Raw genomic sequence first — 5425 nt, forward strand, 5'->3', positions numbered from 1 at the left:
TATATGGACACATAATCACTATGGTATTTTCTATTGTTAAATGTACAAACATATATAATGACAAAAATATTTGAAACTTGTATCTCATTATGGTATGTGGTGAAATAAGTATAGCCAGTTATAATTGTTATGGCTTAGCAGATAATAACAAAAGAAGAACAATATTTACATGGCTCAAAGAGAAGGAATATAATATCTATTGTTTACAGGAAATCCATTCAACAATTCTAGAAGAAGTTGCGTGGAAAAAGGAATGGGGGGGCGAAATATACTTCTCCCATGGGCTAAGAAACTCAAAAGGGGTGATGATATTACAGTTTTTTCCAACTGCTTACACACAAAATCTTTTCATGTCACACGATTTTTGAAACCTCTTACTCAAAGTGCAAAACTACACACCAAATCTCCAAAGCCATAAGCTATTTCTCAGCCTTTGACTCAGTTGTCAATTGCATAAAACACTTTTTTCAAAACACTACACACAATTCTCTACCTAAAACACAAAAATCTAACAGGAAGTGACTTGCTTTCCTTTTCCAAACACAACCAATCAAAATGCTACACTTATTCACCAGGACACACACACACTCCTCACATGTGCAAACACTAATTGCTTAACTGATCACTAACCAATCACTGCTTTACTGTAGTATAGGACTGTTTTGATCAATGGATGACAACAATGGACAGAGAGCAAGAGGAGTAGGAGGGAGAGGCAGGGGACAACAACGAGGACAAATTCAAAGACGAATAGTTGGAAGAGGAGGAGGAGGAGTAGGAGGAAGAGGAAGAGGAAGAGGAAGAGGAAGAGGAAGAAGAGGACAAGGACGAGGATGAGGGCAAAGAAGAGAAGGAAGGAGAGCCATCTCTAATGAGATTAGGGCAACACTTGTTGATCATGTGATCAACCACGGTTTGACCATGAGAGAGGCTGGACTGAGAGTCCAGCCCAACTTGAGTCGATTTACAGTGGCGTCCATAATTCGAACCTTCAGAAATGAGAACAGGTATGCAACTATCTAATGACTATTTTAGCATTACAGTAATGTACTGTAAAATACGTATGACTGCATAGTATTGCATAAACATTTGTAACTCTAAGCCATCCATTTACTGCACTGCATTGAATGAATGAGGTTGGTTATCATGCTGTAATACATTTTTATGTACATTGTTTACAGTTCCTATGCTGAACACATACTGTATTTGAATTTTGTACAGAGTGGAAAGGCAAAGACATCATGGAGGACGAGGACGCTTGTTTACAGATGTACAAGAGACTGCAATTATAAATATGGTTTTGGCCAACAATGCAATTAGGATTTGAGAGATAAGAGAACATATCTTGAATAATGACACCATATTTAACAACATCAATGCTGTAAGCCTGTCGACCATACAACGCATCCTCCAATGGCACCAAGTGACTATGAAACAACTTTACAAGGTGCCATTTGAGAGAAACTCTGACAGAGTCAAGAATCTGCGACATGACTTTGTAGAGGTATGTATGCAACACTACTTCCAGTACTTCAGACATACCAAATTTACTCATCTGTATATCCTTTTCTGTTACAGAGAGTATTGGAGATGGATGCCCATGTAAATGTATTTATGTGGATGAGGTTGGCTTCAAAACCAGGCGCCGCGGAAGAAATATAATAGGACAGAGGGCAATTACCAATGTCCCTGGACAGCGTGGGGGTAATATAACTATGTGTGCTGCCATCACTCAAAACGGGGTCCTCCATCACAATGCCACACTGGGTCCGTACAACACCGGCCATATGCTCACTTTTCTGGATGCAATTTACACAATGCTTGTCCCTGATCCAGATCAGGAGCCTGCTAGATTTGTGGTTACATGGGACAATGTTAGTTTTCACCGGGCTGTTCTGGTCCAAAACTGGTTTGCCACCCATCCACAATTTGTAGTTTTGTACCTACCCCCATATTCACCTTTTCTAAATCCCATAGAGGAATTCTTCTCAGCCTGGCGCTGGAAAGTGTATGATCGCCAACCCTATGCCCGCATGCCGCTTCTCCAGGCAATGGAGGACGCATGTGGGGACATAGAGGAAAGCCTCTGTCCAAGGTTGGATACGCCATGCTAGGAGATACAGTACTTCCCTCGATGTTTGGCAAGAGAAAACCTATCTTGTGATGTGGACGAAGTATTGTGGCCAGACCCAGCCCGGAGAAGAGATGAAGCGTAGCTTAGCACTGGTGACTGCCCCCCTACCATTTCCTGCACTGCCCCCTCGGGACCCCCACACACAATTGTGTTCTTTACTGTATTCCAAAGAATATACTTTTGGTTTACATATGTTTATGGTTTTGTTGTATGCTGCTGTATACAACAGTAATGTTTGGCCTAATAAATCTTTTCTGTTTCTACATTGCATTGGTGTTTACAGTGTACTTGTTACCCCTCTCAGCAGATTACTTTCACTGTAGAACATTGTATTGAAATTTGATATAAGCCTATGAAAGACCAAAGAGCTTTAGATTTAGAACAACAGTGTTTACATGGTATATCCAAAAATTTACTATTATGAAAGTAGTGTTTGCCATTTGATGCAAATGCTTCATTCTGACATGTGTTTATGGCATTTTGAATGCAGTGTTACATTTTGAAGGAGATGTGAGGCATTTTGCATTTTGTGTGTGCAGTTTTGGGAATTGTGTGTAGAGTTTTGAAAAAAGGCGACATAGTTTTGAAAACGTGTGTAAGCAGTTGGAAAAAACTGTAATTAACAGTAATTTCGATCCGAATGAGCAAATTGTCCAAACAGATACGCAAGGTAGATGGATTATTTTAAATATGTTATTGGACCATGAACAAATATGGCTCATTAACCTTTACTAACCAAATAATGATGATCCACACTTCTTTGAAAATATATATAATAAATTATCGACCTTGCAAGCAATTCAAGACTCTATTATTATGGTGTGGAGTTTATAATACCGTTTTAAATAGCTCAATGGACCGTAAAGGAAATCACACTACAAACAGTCACCCTCATGCTCTTAAGGAAATCGTGAATGTCATGGATACATTAGAACTAGTAGATATATGGAGGCTTAAATATCCTGATCTAGTGAGATATACATGACGGAGACTCAATCAAGCTAGTCGTCTTGACTTCTTTCTTATGTCATTCTCGTTGGCACCAAAGTTAAAAAAGTGTTGATAGGGGACAGAATGCGGTCAGACCATCATATAATTGGCATATACATTACTCTTACTGAATTTCCACGTGGGCGAGGATATTGGAAATTTAATCAAAGCCTATTGGATGATAACTTGTTTTTAACTAGGACAGAGGAATTTATACCTGTTTTTTTCCCGACATAACATAGGTACAGCAAATCCTCTTATTGTATGGGACACCTTTAAATGTGCCTTTAGAGGCCATGCAATTCAGTACTCATCTCGAAAACAAAAGCAATTTAGGTAAAAAGAGTCCACACTAACAAAGGAAATAGAAGGTCTAACAGAACAGATAGATAGCAATAAAAACTGTAACATAGAGGCTCAGAATAATTTAGAGGAAAAACAAAAATAAATGGAGAAACTTATTCAAGAAAGATCAAGTGTAATATATTATAAAAAATATAAAGCAAACTGGATGGAATATGGGGAAAAATTCAAATTCTTTTTGAATCTTCAACATAGGAATGCTACCAAAAATAATTTATTGAAACTGGTTACAAATGACGGAGTCACCCATGATTCACCAAATGATATTTTGAAGGAGGAAACAAAGTACTTTAAGCATAGGTTTTCGTTTCAGTCGCCTCCATCTCCACTAACTGAAGCAAATTGTAGAGATTTTTTTTCTATTGATAATGTAAAATTAACAGCCATACAGAAAGACCCATGTGAAGGTGAAATTACTTTAAGTCCGGGACAACTCCAGGGTTGGATGGCTTTACCAGTCGAGGTATACCAAACCTTTTTTTATATACTCAGAGGACCGTTATTAGCATGTTTTAATCAGTCCTATGTAAATGGTAGATTATCAGACACTCAATAAGAAGGTCTGATTTCATTATTACTGAAACAGGATACAAGTGGAAAACATAAAGATCCAGTCCATTTAAAAAAATGCCGGCCCCTTAAGCCTCAGTGTTGTGATGCAAAAATTCTAGCAAAATGTATAGCGCATAGAATTAAAAAGGTATGGTCGGACATTATTCATTCTAATCAGACAGGTTTTTTACATGGGCGATACATTGGAGATAATATATGGCAAGTACTGGAAACAATAGAACACTATGAAAAATCTGGGAAACCAGGCCTACTATTCATAGCAGACTTCGAACAGGTATTTGATAAAGTACGACTGGGGTTTATATATAAATGCCTGGAGCATTTCAATTTTGGACAATCTCTTATAAATTGGGTTAAAATAATGTATATTAACCCTAGGTGTAAAATAGTAAATAATGGCTATTTCTCAGACATTTTTAAATTGTCAAGAGGAGTGAAACAAGGTTGTCCAATATCGGCATATCTTTATATTTATTTTTGCCATCGAGAATTTATTATTGCCATCGAGATGTTAGCTATTAAAATCAGATCCAACAATAATATCAAGGGATTAGAAATCCAGGGCTTAAAAACAAAGGTGTCATTGTATGCTGATGATTCATGTTTTCTTTTAAATCCACAACTTGAATCCCTCCACAGCCTCATAGAGGATCTAGATACATTTTCGAAACTCTCTGGATAACAACCAAATTATGATAAATTTACTATATTACATATTGGATCACTAAAAAATACAATTTTTACATTACCTTGTAGTTTACCAATAAAATAGTCTGATGGTGATGTGGATATACTCGGAATACATATCCCAAATGAAATAAAGGATCTCACTCCAATACATTTTAATAGAAAGTTAGCAAAAATAGATAAGATCTTGCTACCATGGAAAGGGAAATACCTGTCAATTTGTGGAAAAATCACCCTGATTAACTCTTTAGTATTATCCCAGTTCAACTATTTGCTTATGGTCTTGCCTACGCCTAATGAACAGTTTCTTATATTAAATGAGAAAAAAGATTCCATTTTATTTGGAACGGCAAGCCAGACAAAATTAAACGTGCCTATTTATATAATGAATATGAATTCGGAGGACAGAAATGATTAAATATTAAAGCATTAGACCTATCACTAAAAGCTTCAGTCATACAAAAATTATACTTAAATCCGAACTGGTTCTCTAACAAACAATGTTCAAGAAGGGACTTTTTCCCTTTATTCAGATTACAACCCCTCACTTTCAGGTATTTGAAAAGGAAATAATCTCCCAAATATCACTATTTCTAAAACAAGCCATAGAAAGTTGGTTGTAATTTCAATTACATTTAAGTGTTTAGTCCCAGGATCCTTAGCTTAGTGATGAGCTTT

The sequence above is a fragment of the Coregonus clupeaformis genome, chromosome 29 (genome assembly GCF_020615455.1).
Source record: "Coregonus clupeaformis isolate EN_2021a chromosome 29, ASM2061545v1, whole genome shotgun sequence".
Taxonomy (NCBI): Eukaryota; Metazoa; Chordata; class Actinopteri; order Salmoniformes; family Salmonidae; genus Coregonus; species Coregonus clupeaformis.